Source organism: Anser anser, assembly GCF_964211835.1.
Source record: "Anser anser genome assembly, chromosome: 2".
Classification (NCBI taxonomy): domain Eukaryota; kingdom Metazoa; phylum Chordata; class Aves; order Anseriformes; family Anatidae; genus Anser; species Anser anser.
In genome coordinates this window covers 37,112,412-37,127,789 of record NC_139721.1, presented here as the reverse complement: position 1 = coordinate 37,127,789, position 15,378 = coordinate 37,112,412, and the positions used below count along the sequence as shown (strand labels likewise).

Sequence of the window (15,378 nt, the reverse complement as noted above, 5' to 3'; positions counted from 1 at the left end):
ACCGACTAGCAATGCCGTGCTTGATGCACCCCAGGATACAGTTGGCCTTCCTGGCTGCCAGGGCACACTGCTGGCTCATATTCAACTTGCTGTCAACCACAGCCCCCAGATCCCTCTCTGCGGGGCTGCTCTCCAGCGTCTCGTCGCCCAGTCTGTACGTATAGCTAGGGTTGCCCCATCCCAGGTGCAGGACCCAGCACTTGCTTTTGTTAAACTTCATGTGGTTGGTGATCGCCCAGCTCTCCAATCTGTTCAGATCTCTCTGCAAGGCCTTTCCACCCTCATCCGAGTCCACAACTCCTCCAAGTTTGGTGTCGTCAGCAAATTTGCTCAAAACACCTTCTAGTCCTACATCCAAATCATTTATAAAAACATTGAAGAGGAATAAGTCTACATTTTATCTGCTAAAATATGAAAAAGGATATGAGCCTTTCCCCAATACCATTTCAGTTTCTTTCAAAAGTTTCTGTCTTATCTATTTCAATTTTAGCCATTTTTAGCTTTATTTGTGAGAGGAAAAATAAAGGCAGATTTTATCTCCTATGACATGTTAGTCACTTCTTGCTGAACAAGTGCAGCAAAACATCATACTAAAATCTTTTTACTCAGCAAGGTAAATTCACTTTTGGATGAGTTTCGAGCTGCTTTCTTTGCTATCATTCTTATACTTAGTCAAGAATGAATAATTCCTCACCAAATAAACAGCACTTGCAATATTGATAGATATTTATCAGTACAGAGAAACATTGCTCTTTTGATATACGCAGATTAGCTCCTAACTGATCAAAAATTTACCAGCTACGCATTTAGAACTGATTGATCAGAAATAGATATGTTTGAGTGAGTTGACCTTTATGTATTGATCTAATGTAGTTGGCACGTTCTTAAGTAATAGCGTTCTTGGCTTCGCATATCACTTTCATATTGATCGTGTGGAATTGTTTCCGAGTCCAATACATATCTGCTGGTGAAATACGGGAACATATGAGTCTAGTCAGTCACACCCAAAATATTGTGGAAACTAGAAGCAACATATGTACTTCCTTGAATTTCTCCCACTGGTATGGAGCATTTGGAAATACAGAGACTCTTTGGATAGGCACTTGCTTGGTATCTAGCTAGCGTGTGGCATCCCTTGTTACAATCTGGAAATAGCTTAAACCGTTGGGGAAAATCAGCTGGTTCAGTGACAACATAAAACAAAATGAGTCTCCCAGCTAAAATTTAATCCCCAAGTCTTTAAAAATGTTTCTGTTAAAACCACAAAGTCAAGATGAACTCATCTTCCAAAATCAATTTAAAAGAAGGAATTAAGACCATCCTTCCTTTGGGATCTGATGTATACTGCTAAGAAGGGTTAATCAGCCGCTGTTATGTTCCCCTTCAAATGAGCCTTCAGCATCCCACCTGGCATCCACACTCTGTGGTGTACAATCAACTTCTTACCCCTTCCTGTCTTTTAGCAGAAGGACTTCACCCTCGTTCTTTAAAATATACAGAAAATATTTTTGCTTTGTATCAATCTCTCACTGAATATAAAGCAGGAAAAACAACTCTGCAATGGCTCTCCAGCTAAGAAAGGCTGTCCACATGTTTTGATCCATTTTAACAACTGTGGTCTGCAAACCACAATTTCCCTTTCTGCAATACTACTACTGCAATACAACTTAGGAAAACAAACCCTGAGGCTTAGTAGGCATCCTTTAATTAAATAAAATTGTTGGTATGAATCTACCTATTAGCATAGTGTTAGCATAGCTACTGTTACCTTATCAAAAATGTTTGATAGTAGATTTTGGCACTTTGAAACCTAAAACTGCAATATACTTCAATTTTTGTAGGATAAACCTAAAACATCAGCAATGTTTTCTGTTTCTTTTATATATATATATATATATATATATATCCTTTTTCTTCATTTCAGTCTGTTTTACCGAGTTTTCTCATCCTTCTCTGTGCAACCCTCACCATTTTAATTATCTGTCTGTTTTATAAAATCATGTCTAATTAGAAGATTTTAAATTCCTCATTATAGCATATTCTCATGCAGAACTTGAAACGGGAGTGATTATGAACTGTTATAATAAGCACCAGATTTGCGCTCTTTAAAAGATTGGAATTGTTGTTTATATCTGTATGCACATTAGTTTACCTCAAGATGTGTTAGATTACATTAATTATCTTTGCATCTGCAACACACGACATTAACTGTGGATGTGAACATCATTCCTCTGAATTTTTGCAAAGCTCTTTTTTTTTTTATTGACAATATATATTGCCCATAAAGGGAGGTTTAAGAGGAATGGGCAAAGCCTACTGCTAAAACCTGTAAGACCATTATTTTTCATTTTGCTGCAGACTAATTGTAAGTGTGACATCTTGTCTCAAGGATCTTTGAGAGACCATATTGTCAAGCCATGCAACTTATGTGGACAGTCTGGAAATGCTAAGTACAGAGCAGAAGGGAGAAAGCCTATAGGGATGAACTGATACCTCGAAGCAAGAGGGTTAGCTTATATATATACTAGTCAAAATAATGGTAGATACATACCATTGTTATGTACTTAGACATAAATATTTATGGACCTACGGCACTGATAGTGCTGTACAGGAAGATCAGATAATGTATACAAATACTTGTCCTTACATGATCTATTCCCCTTCCATTTTAGGTAAAATTTAAGGTTCACAAATGTAAACCATCATACAAAACATTTTGTAGTTATCTATAGAAGAAGAGTCTATAAGAATCTATTATCTGCTGCTGTTGTTTCATGTGGGCCCAGTGATGCAGCCAGGAGCAGCCTGAGGAGTATCAAGGGGGATTACTGAGCCCTGGGAGCAGCACTAAGGGTTTCTGGAGTGCAGGTAGTTTTTTTATCAATCCTCCCAGTCAAAGGGAAGGGATTTGAAAGGGGCAGTCGAATCTGGCGAGTCAACAAATGTTTACAGGGCTGGTGCCACAGCCAGGGGTACAGCTACTTAGACCATGGGACTTGCTTTGAGAATCCTGGTCTGCTGGGGGCTGGTGGGGTCCATCTGTCAGACAAGGAGAAGAGCGTCTTTGGTCAGAGGCTTGTGTTATGTTTCTACCCTTGACCTACAAGCAAGTGGCTGGCAGATACAGAAAGAGGCTTTACCAGGGAGAGCTCTTTTACACAGGAGGAAAGACTCTGCTAACCACCGTTTAATTGCCAGTCAGGCCTTAGTAGCATAGGTGATACAGCAGATATTTAGGCAGGTAAGTACATTGTTTGGTACTCTAAAGGGCCGAGAAACACTTCTCATGCAACATTTTTGGAAATGAGATCTTATTTTTAGTCTACAAAATAACAATACAGAGCTTGTTTATATGGACACTGACCATAAACCACTCCTGTACCTCTTAAATAACTCCATGAAAAATTCTGATTTTGCAACTAGTGGTGTTATTATTTAACTATAATCCCCATCTGTCTCAAAGGCAGGTACATTTATTGCAGCGCTGTCCATGTGTGGACTTCTACCAAAACAAATGTGACCAGATGAATTTTCTGATGCACGCCAATACTTACCAGGCAAAATAGAAATAGTTTTAACCAAATTATAGAAATAGTTTTAACCAAATTGATTAAAGAAGGAATTGAAAGGAAATAACTGTTGGCCAGTATCCGGAAATACCCTTCCGGGTTCTCTCCTTAGTCACTGACTACTCAGTTCAGGCTGTGCAAATCAGAGTACCCAGAGGGCACAATCCTGCTGTTGGCCAAACCTAGAGAGGAATAATGAGACAGGCCTGCAATACTCAGTGAATGAACTTCATCTCCTTAATATTTGGTGCAAGCTTGTAAACAGGTTCTGAGAGACAAGCCAAGAAATTTGCTTTCTGGCTCAAGAAAATAAGTACATTCTTCAGATCCTTCTAGCTTATGGCCAGAAACAAAGATACTGGGTCAAGCTATCAAGTTGTTTTTCTTTTCTATTACTTGGATGTTTCCATGGCAAAATCTTTATATTGTAAATAATCCCAGTATCAGATCATCCCACAGAAATCAATGGGGCAGCTACAAAGTAATTTGCTGTTCAGAGGATCCAAGAGTATAGTAGTCTAAACCCTAATTAGAACTGAAGAATTTACTTAATTCATTTTACCGTATTTGCCCCTTTGTGAACCGTCTGCTTTTCAGACCGTAGTTCCACAGCACGCATTTGTTATTCAAAGCAATTTGATGAATAATTCTGTAATAATTTGTTTCAGTTTATTGTGAATATTCAGGATCTGAAACACGAACTGTGATTGCTCTCCTAAACCAAATGGTGTTTTACTATTCCTTCAGTCTTAAAATCAAGTGAATGACTGGGGGTGGGGGGGAGAGAAAAAAAGAAAAAAATAATTAAATTGGAATATTCCCCAGAGTTTGCATAAAATTAACTCTTATTGTGGGCAGTCCTGCCATGACAAAAAGCAAGCTCATTTTGAGAAGTAAATGGCAGGCACCTTGTTAAACACATTTGTTAAAACATATTTGTTCAGCAATAGTGTGTGCAACCTGGAATTATACTTTTTACTTATTAGATGTGCTATAGCCTGTAATTTGATGGGAAACAAAAAGGAAAAACAAAACAAATAACAGGAGACTTTTTTGCTAAGGAATTTTCTGTACAGTGAAAATCAATTCAGGTTTTCCCTTTAGGCTCTGGAAAACAGACATTACAACTTTGCATACAGGAATTTAGTTGTTTTAAGTGAACACAAACATATAAAAGCTCCAAATGCAGTGTCCTGGGAGGCAGAGACTCATGTTAGAAAGCTAACTTTTTGTTTGTTCAGTTTCTGAACGCTGCATGTGGCAAGCTCTCTACTACTTTCTGCATTGCTCAAAACCATAGATTTGCTTGGTTCTTTGAGTTTGTCCTGATAAAGGTGACAGTGCTTGAGGGTGCTGACACTGCTGCAGCTCCAGCGGCAGAGGTGCTTCTGTGGGGTGGTCTTCAGGCTGTGCAGTGAGCCCTCACCCCACCCATTGCCCTGAGGATGGAGAAAGTTTGCCATGAAATATTGCAGCTGTTCATTCTTGAGCATCTACTCTGAGGGGAACTCCTGTGCTGTTGCTTCAGTGTGGTATCCATCACCCTTCAACAAGCATGACAAAAAAAAATCAACAGGGGAAAGGTGGAGAGATAAAACAATCGCAGAAAATCAAGTAGACCAGAAAGAGAAGATTAAATGGATCAGGAAGATTTTACAAGTCATCTTGGGACTCTCACAGATATGGCCCCACAGCACTTCTGTCTCTCTTGTGTGTCTGTGTAACTCTGCCATGCTGGAGCCTAAGAAACCTGAAGCCTATCTGTTCTCACAGCAGTCTTGTGAGACAGGGAAGCATTAGGCTCACTGCCTTACAGGTTGGAAGGTACAAAGGGAAAAAATACTACTTAACCAGAGTTTCAGAGAGTCTGCAGCAAGCAGAAATTTCTCCTCAAGTCTGAAATAAATCCATTAATCACATGGGATCTGAACTGTGGGACCCACCTGGGCAGAAGTGCCTGAACTGTATCTCAACATCCGTGAATCTAGTGTCAGGCAAAAATAAATGGACATATCAGACTAATTTGTGGAAAAGGGAGCCTGAATGAGACTATTTAGCACCTTGTCCAATCATATCTTGAAAACCTCCAGTGACGGTGGAAATAGTGACTGATAGTTCTCACTGTGAAAAATTTCTTTCTTGTATCAAGGTGAAAACTGTCCCAGAGCAGCTTGTACCCATTGCCCCTTGTCTTTGCCTTGTGATTCCTTGTGAAGAGAGAGTCTCTGTCTTCTTTGTAGCTGCCCTTCAAGTGCTGTGATGAGGCCTTCTCCAGGGTGAAAACTGCTGACTCCTTCAGTTTTTCATCAGACATGCTCTCCAGCCCTGGAGTCCCATCCTAGAGTCAAAAATTCCAATTCCAACTGCCTAAAATTTGCCTACCAAAATCCCACCTAATCCCCATTATTTGCTTCAGCAAAAAATGTTCAAACAGGCTAGTGCTTCAACTACTCACCACTATCTCTTTTGGCAGGGCCCAGTTACTGCAGCACATCCATGTTATAATGGTCTATCTGGGCTAGTTGTCAGTGTTGGTCCGTAGAGAGCCTGCACAGCCATTGTTCACTTCGTTTCAGACACTGGTTATTAATGTCAATGTAAAAGTTGCTTTTGGCAGGACCACGGTATGAAGGGGGTGGTCACTTGTTAATAAAAATTGTGGGTTTTGAGTTAGGTTTTACTTTGTGCTTGCTAACACACAGGCACATACTGATAAAAAGACTGGGGAACGGGCTGCTCACTGCAAGTGTCAAGATCTGCTTGTTACATGTAGGTCTTGCAGGGATTGTCACTTCATTTCTAGTGGTAATACCTCATGCTAGGAACACTGTTTGCTCTCAAAGTGTTTGTCCAAGCTCAGTATCATTACCTCCACTTTTAGACTCAGTAGAATGCCCATAGTGGCACAGCAGGCAGCTGGTGGACCGTGAGTGGTGCTGGGTGCGCTGCTCTGCCTGCAGGCACCTCTTCTCTCCTGGGCACTCATGGGCTCTAGCTCATCACAGCCCTGCACCCACTTTTTCTGCTTGCTTTCAGAAAGGCAAAAGCTAAATCAGGCCAGAAATGTGATTTATAACTGGCAACAGGATTTCAAAGTCAGAAACCTAAATTTAGGGTCTTGGATACATACAGGAGCGTTTAGAGGAGATCCTGGGTGTCAGCTCTTCCCATCAAAGCCAGTGTGTGGCCAGAGCTCTGGAAGATCTGCTGCAGACTGGATGTGGCCCAGGACTGTTTGAACACAAAGCTTCATATCCTTTCAGAGGGCATTAAGGAAAACAGCCTTCTCACAATTTAGATATGATTTACGCTCAAGATGATGTGAGCTGCAGAAAAGGTATGACCAGGTAGCAGGTCCCTGCAGCAAGCCAGTGATTGGGACTGCTGAGGACACAGGGACTGAAGAAGTATCTCTGACAGCCTTTAAAATGTGTTACATGATGGTGCTCGTGACCCTGCCTTTGCCCCAGGCAATGCTATAGCTGCTAGAATTTCAAATCTCCTTCAGTGAAGGCCCAGTGGTATCTGGGCAAAAAAAGAAGAAATAAATAGGTTTGGACATTCCACATTTTCCATTTGAAAAGGAACAAAAGTTGGGGAAAGTTAACTTTTTCCCATTTATTTTAATCTTTTTCCTTTCTAAGATTTGAAAGCTTTCTTTTTCTCCTTTAAAAAGTGTAGGGATATCTGGGATCTCAGGTGAGAGAATCACAGTGACTTTAAACAGCTTCTTCTGCAAAGGGTGGAAATTACCACCTCTTCATCAAGGCCTGGTAATACTCTGACACTTCATGTTTTCACTCAAAAAATATGGGGACATCCACATCTTCTATGCATACTTTAAGACAAAGGCAATGATTCATAGCTGAATGTCAGTTTTTGTGTCAAAATCCAGAAAAATCATGGCACAACCAGCATAATGGCAACACAGAATACCTTCGAGATCCTGATTTAAGCCTGTTCTTTTTTCCCACCTCCTTTTTTTTTTTTTTTTAACACACCTTTGCTTTTTATTACATGTTCTTGTTGGGATGTGTGTGGAGAGCGTTAGAAGGCTGGAGAGGATGTTTTTTTTTTTTCTTTTAACAATAATATCCTACTTCCATAAAAGATACGAAGCAGAAGACTGAACAGAAAATCTAGCTATTTTATTGCCCCAAGGCATTATTCATTTTCCTGACACATTATGTTTTTAATTAAAATTGCACATGAGTTAATTAAAATGTTCATCCAGTCTTCTTTTTTTTTTTTTTCTTTTTGCATGGGTGCCTTGTTACTCTCCTAGCATTTTAGCAGAACACCGTTACATTTCAACAAACTGCTGGCTTTATCAGCTCAGACTTCTACTGACAGACTGTCATGTTCTCTACACCTTTTTATCTCAGATGATCTAATTTTTTTAAATACCTCCTGTACTGTGTGGATTTTTGTGTGCATGTGTTTTTTGTTGTTGTTTTTATTTTTTATTTTTATCTTCAATATTATTATTATTCTGCCACCAGCACCTTCCACTAGCTTGAGCTCAGGTTTATTATTGTCAGGAACGGGCAGACAGGTTTCACAAATAGGGGTCATGGAAGTGTTATCCCACAAGAACCAGTGAACGTTGTCAAGACTTGCTCTTATCGAAGCTATTCAGGTTAATCAGTGATACAAGTACACAGTACCTTGGAAAGCAAGGCTAAAGAAAAGGAGCATTCAAAGAAAGTGAACACCAAATCCAGCAGGCACTTTGCTTAAACTGAAATACAGGGAAAATTTTGGATTCATAAGTTACAAGTACTGAATATTTGATAACTGTTTTGGAAATCAGATAAGTAGAAGATAGACTTTTATCCATATTGCCAAGCTAAACTCTATTTTTAGAAGGTGTAGAAGGGGTTTGAACAGTTTGAGAACGTTTCTTTTTATCTGAATTAATGTTGGTGGCGTCTTAGGAAATGCAGGAGAGATTTCTTAGGCTGTAACTAGTAAACGCTTTTTTCATGCTTATTTGTACTCTCAAACTTTCAAAGGCATGAGTGGAATTCTGTCCTGCTTCCTTTAAGCTAGCTTCATAACGTCTTGAAATATAGTTATTTTCTGCAAGCACTAACAGAACCAGTTTGGGGAACAGAGCAATCCTAGGAAGTATTGTCTGTCCTCATGCAGTTATAGGCATGAGCCAGTTCCTAACAGGGAACAGACTTCAGCACAGGTCATCTGTGAGTTCCCCACAGGTTTTAAACATATACTTCACTTTTTAAGTTCTATCTTTATTGAGCATTGCAAATTAGAAATACATAAAAGGGCAAGAAACTGTAGTGGGGGTCAAAGGTAGAAAGCAGGTAAAAACAAATGTGTTCTGAATATGTGTACATTGAACTGTTGCCCATTTGACTAAACCTCAGAAGCCCAAGGAAAGAACTAAATATTTTTAACTAACCTCTCATGTTCAGGTTGCTGTACCAGCGCGTGCCTGAACAAAATGGAGCTGTTGGAGCAATGATTTATTTTGTGTGCAGCTGACACACACATTTTCTAACAGCAACACTGAGGCCGAGTTTGAAGATCAGACCTCAAAGGAACAGCTACCATAACTCTAACAGAGAAGGAGGGATGGGCCGAGGGGTTCAGATTTCAAGCTCAGCTGACATGCATTAGTGCCATTTGCTTTTTTCACACAGCATGCATTAAGGACAGTCTGTCAGCCATAACTTCTAGCTTCCGGGATGCTGTCAGCTCATTTCACAACCTCTGTATTATTGAAGTGGATTTTTTTTTTACGTTTTCTTCTTTGACTTCTTGTTGTGTCTCCATAAGGATAATGTGATTTCAAGAGAAGTGTTGAAAGGTTTGAATGTGGTAACTAAACATTTACAAAAGATCTTTAGCCTGAATTATGTAAATGTATTTTTGTCAATGGTTCAGACAGCAGTGTTTAATTTTGCAGAAAAATTGCAAAAGTTTATTTTTATTTTTATAATGAATTTTTGTTCTGATAAAAAGCACTTCAGGAACTGGAAGATTTTTTATTTATTTAATTAATTCTCTTAATATGGCATTTTAGATATCTTGCAAAGGGTGTGAAAGTTAAGGTTATCAGTCTGAAATAACATTATATAATGTCATTATGCTGTTAACACCCTAAGAAGCTCTATTTGCATATCATTAGGTATATTATATATCCATATATTAAATCAAATAATATCCTCCTCTCTTATGCAAATGTTCCCAAGTGATATTTACTTAGACATCAAGACCAAATTTACTGAAACCCAGCTAAGAAACCCTGTTGTTTTCCAAAAGATCAAGATTTAACTCTTTTACTTTAAAATATACCTTTATCTTTCATTCATCATAAAACTATACTTAGTTTACAGGTTATTAAAAATTTGCTCCTTTATTACTCTTTATATTCTCTACCCATTGAGTAGAAGAAAAGGCAAAGTAATTCTTTGCAACTTTTCTTGAAATTTACTCTTAGTGGGGATTGTCTTCCAGAATGCAAAAATAGGAGAAGAGAGGAACATACCTTATGTCTATTATATAGATATACATAAAGACAACAAAAATGGCTGGTAGCTGGTACAAACATTACAACATTTATTACCCTTTCTAGTCAGTCACAGACAAGAGAATTCATTAATGCAGAAGTTGTTCACCCAACTGGTTTCTGAGCAAGAGGTTTCTATACCCCTAGTCCAATTTTTCAAGTAGTAGCCTTGTTGATTTGCAGACTTCATTTTCTTCTTAATTTTTAAATGTCTTTCTGCACTTAAAATGAGACAAACACTGTTTGTGGAACCAAACCAAAAGCAGCAAATCCTGGCCCTAGTGAAGTCAATGGCAAAACTCCCATGGTTTGTGACTGAGCCAGGATTTCACCCTGAGAATAAATGAATATGTGTTATTGTGGAACTTGTATGGGCAGTTGGCTTGTGCAGACATTTCCAGCTGCCATTTCATATCTTCTCCGCTACCTCTATATCATATTTCTCTTCTTTCACTATTTCTTATGTCTTCCACTCTTTTGGATCCTTTTTCTGATCTCCTCTCACCAGTGCCCCATTATGGTCTTTTCTTCTGCTTTTGTTTTTTGATATCTTTCTCGTAAAGCCTTTTAATGCTTCTCTCACTATGTCAAGGCAATTCAGCGGCTTTCCATCTATAGTTCATATTCTCAATAATTTCTCCATATCAGTTGTTGAGTCATGTTATCATTTTTTTTTATTTTTGATGTTTCTGATCTGTGCAGTAGCTTCTTGACTTTCCTGGGGGCTCACTGTATTTATTCCTTTTTTCACTTCAATCTTGTCCTAGTAAACTGCTGGTCCTTCACAGACCAAGGACCTGTCCCAGAATTTTTCTTCCTTATTCCTACCACAGATACACGGGTGAAATGTTTATGAGTTAGTGTCAGAAAAACTGAAACTTTCTGTAAAGCTGCATTATTTTTTACCTAAGTATTCACTTAGGAAATTTTAAAGGCTTTAAAGATATTGAGGTTTTTGCCTCATCATTTTTAAGAGCAAATTTGAATTTGTGGGTTTAGAATAATTAGTACATCTTGGTTTACAGTTTTCTTTAACACCAGTGAAAGCCATTTAAAAAAGCAAGGTTTCATTCCATTGACTTTTTATAGCTTTTCATGTTACCAATGCTTCAAAAGCACTGGCTTAGAAAAGGCCTGAAATCTTTTTCCAACTTTTTAAAAGGATACAAAAATGGAAAAAAAAATCCTTTTCCTCCATGTTTTTACACCCTGTAATCTGCAATGAACTTCCCACACAGCATCAACCTTCTATGCTTTCATGTAGGAAAAGTCAATGCCTGATCATAAAAATGAGCCGCAGGTTTGAGGGTCTATATTAAGAATACGATCTAACTTGTTAGCTTCTGTTTGAGATCCTGCACACTGAATTTCGTACAGTAGAAATTAAAATCTGGTATCATCTCCTGACCTGCATCACTTCTTTCTCACAGATTCCAACTGTGTGAAGTTATTTCCATAAAGAAATGTGGAGAAATTGTAGGAAGCAAACTGGATTTACCAACAGTTCATAGCTGTGGCGAATATTACATTTAAAGCCAAGTTCTCTTATTATAGATATTTTTTAACACTTCCTGAAAATTCCCTTCAAAAAACTAACAGTAATTTTTATCAGCTCCGGGAAAAGAGTCATCAAGTATCTCCAGGTGCAATGTATTTTTAGTAGAAGCACCAAAACTGTTAGCCGCAGTTGTGAACTCTGCTGAGGAAGTCTCTCGGCGCCGCAGCAGCAAGCTATCTGCCCACTGGCGGTTTGAGTGCTCTAGATAAAGGTGCAAGACCTTGAAAAAAAATCTAAAGCCATGCCATAAACAGGGGGCACTTAAAAATAATAAATCATTTTTAAAAATAAATCTTTTTTTTCCCACCTTGGAAATAAATGGGGTAACAGAAAGAGAAGCAAACTGCTCTGAGAAGCTTGCCTTTGTTGCAGGGTCATCGATCCTCCCCTGGCGCACCTCTCATTTGCTCGCATAGGTGATTACCTCCTTCTGGCCCTGCAGAAGCCCCTTGGCTTTTCTCTGCTCACGCTCTGTCTCCCTCACTCCCTTTCTGCTTTCCTGAAAGGAACTTTCATCTCTTCTATCCTGTGCTGAGGAATCTAGCAATTCCCAAGAAGTTTATTTCCAATAATCACCTAATTTCCTGCATGAAACAGCACAGGACGCCCCCAGACTCTCATCATCTCGCATGGCCACTTTTAGCACACTCAGACTTGTAAAGTCCTGCTGCTTCCTGCCCTTGTAGGCACAAAGGTTAACTGAGATTAGGCAACTTTTCTTACTTGCCAAACTCTAGCCATTTAATCCCTGAGACAGGGAAAGGAGGATTTCTAGGAAGCAGGACATTAGCAGCCCTCTTACATTTTCCCCCCATTAAGGGGCAGAACTGAGACAAGAAGTCCAGACTGGTTCCAAAAGCTGAGCCCTGTCACAATAGATTCCTTTCACATATAGTTCCCTCCCCTAGAAATGCAGGAGAACAAACAGGTAGACAAACAAAACCCAGCCACCTTGGACACTCTTGCTGCATGCTTGCACATCATCCTCCCTGGGCACAGTAGTTCTGACATCCCCTGGCCAGGCCACGGCAAAGCCATCCAGACCTGCTGGAAATTCAGCAAGTGGTAACCCCTGCAAGGAGATAAAGACTTGGAAATGGCAGTGATTTGTACCCTATGGAGACATAGCGAAGTCACTGCTAAGGATGTATTATTTTTTGTTTGTTTGTTCCATCGGCTTGAGTAAAACTCTTTGTGGGACTTTTGGTTTTTAGGTTTGCTTGTTTGATTTTTTTACTGTATTACTTTCATTATTCTACCTCATGAATGAATAAATCTGTGCTGCAAAGGTGAATATGGAGCTGAAAGCCTTTTTTCTATGCAGAGAGCCAGGGATCCACCGTGTTTTTATCTCCACGCATGCGAAGATGCAGCAGGACCAAAGGACAACTGTCATCCCTCAAACTCTCAAGCCAACATTACAAAATTAGGCTTGCTTCTGCACTCAGGGTATTTGTGTTTTTTCAGTATGTATTTTTAGTTTATCATTGCTCAATAAATTTAGATTATCTCAGACAAAGAGAAAAATATGTAGTAAAATATCTGTTTTGCTGTCCTAAATTTCATCTGTCTACACTGTTAAGGGCTTTGCTGTATTTCTTATGCACATTTATTCCCCCACTCTCATCAATAGGTGTGGAGAGCAGGTTTACTTACTGACTTGCTGGTTGTATTTGTACAACAGCTCTAAGTCAATGACATCATTTACTAGGGAGATAAATGTGAGCAATTAAGCATCATGGCCATAACTGCTGAAACTTTCTGGAATGAGAGTGTTATTAAAATGACAGAGTGCTTGGCTGAGCCTGCCCAAGTTGCGTTATTCAGCCTCTCTCCTCTGCCTGGTGGAGTGACCCCCGGCGGCACACCTCAAATGTGCATTGTTTCCATAGGGCTATATATAACGTCTTGTGTAAAATGGCAACACATATTGATTGATGGCCATTTCATCTTTAAGAGCCATCTTCTGCTATATTATTTAGAGTTAAACAGGACAGCTGATAAACATTACACTTTAGTTCATGTTTGTTAATCTATTCACTTGAATAACCTCTTCAGATGCTGATAAATGGCACCTTCACAATGAATAGCGGATACTTTTTCACATAATATACTGGTGTTTGAGGCTTTTTATTGTATATCAAATATAGAGCCTCGCTCTGTCATTCAAAACCTGAATGACATTTTATTAACACTAGGTTTCTTTTTAATCCAGTCTGGCCTACATTTCCTGTTTTTTAAAATTGAATTTGGGGAAACGGAAGGAAATTACCAGGAGGAGACGAAACTGTTCTGCCAAGCTGATAAGTTGGTTTTCAAAACATGGCTTGTTTCTCTTAAGAAATTAGGTTCTCTGTTTTGGCCAGAAAAAGTAGCTGTAAAAATGCAAAAAGGAACAAACTGCAACAATAAAGACATTACAGAAAAATCAAAGAAAGAAGATTAATATATGGGGAAAAAAAAAAAAAGGAAGCAGAGAAGGAGGAAAAAAAAAAGAGAGAGAGAACATACACTGACAATTAAATGAGAAAATGTACTACATAGGGTGCTCCAGATTTCCCCCAGCAGCACCAGGATCCTCGACTGAGCTGCAGGACAACGGCCATACCCTGCCTGCACCTAGCCTCCTGCAGCAGGAGTGGGAACTGCATCCGTCATGCCAGGAAAGCCCACTGTTACTCAGGGGAGCTGCTGCCAACACAGGAACCCTGTAAGAGCTTCTTGAGAGTCCCATACTGGCCACAGACACACTGTATGTGTAAGGAGCACATGCAAAACTCATATAGATGAAGCAGCTGTGATGCCACATCCTTGCCTTGTTTAGGTGTCATAAACTAAATGTACTGCACGGGCTGCGACATGGTTGGCAAGAAAATGGAGATGACATCCCTCTAATCTTGGATCAAAACACTTCATTTTGTAGAGGACATGATTTACCTGTGGTTTGTATCCTAGCAGGCACTGCCTGGAGCACGGTGCCCAGAAGCATGTTTCCAGCACAGCCCCATTGCCAGGAACATGAGGGAGGGTGAGACAGGAGCCAGGACTGGCAGGGTAGCATGAGCCAGGGCCAGCTGCACCCGGTGGGCTGCCTGAGAGAGGAGATCTACAGCAAAGCACCTCTCCTGAGGCCCCTCTTCCAGGTGTGTGGGGAGGAGGCAACCCAGGGCTCTCAAAAACAGAGAAGAAAAAGAGGCAAATTGAGGCTGCGTTTGAAAATCAAGTACCTTGGAAAGATTTTGCAGATGCATTAAGCAGAATTCGGAGGAACACGCATCTTTCTCTGAAATGCTGCTCTTTTTTCCCAGAAGTCAGGACATGTTAAATGTGTTTACGATCATCCTTCCCATCCCTGCCAAGCCTGCTACAGCAGCAAGCCTGTGGAAAGAAGTAGTGGACTTACTAGTGAAGGCTATTGAAGAATAGCGAGGGAGTGGGAAGAGGATGGTGGAAAGATACCTGTGGGTAAATACCAACAGATGTGGAGAGAATGCCCCAAAATATGCTAATGGAGAAAAGGGAAAGGGGGAAAGCACTTACTTTCTGAAAATCAAGAGCAGGGAAATTTTCTATCGAGGAATGTTCTGCTGCATGTAAGAGGGCGGAGTGCTGCCAAAGATGGGAAAGGAGATGAGACCTTGGTCATTGGGAAGCAGAAATTTAGTCTTTAAGGGGAGTTTTGTCTTGTTCCCACTGAGTTGAAAGGTGTCAGGGGC

General features: G+C 39.8%; 1 long non-coding RNA gene across 1 annotated transcript; it reads left to right on the top strand.

Annotated features, from left to right (window-relative positions):
* Nucleotides 1-9,289: 9,289 nt before the first annotated feature.
* On the top strand, nt 9,290-14,280 carry LOC310895751. Its single transcript, XR_014580930.1, has 3 exons — nt 9,290-9,402; nt 12,987-13,111; nt 13,878-14,280. It is a non-coding gene; the product is annotated as an uncharacterized lncRNA (long non-coding RNA).
* The last annotated feature ends 1,098 nt before the right edge of the window (nt 14,281-15,378 follow it).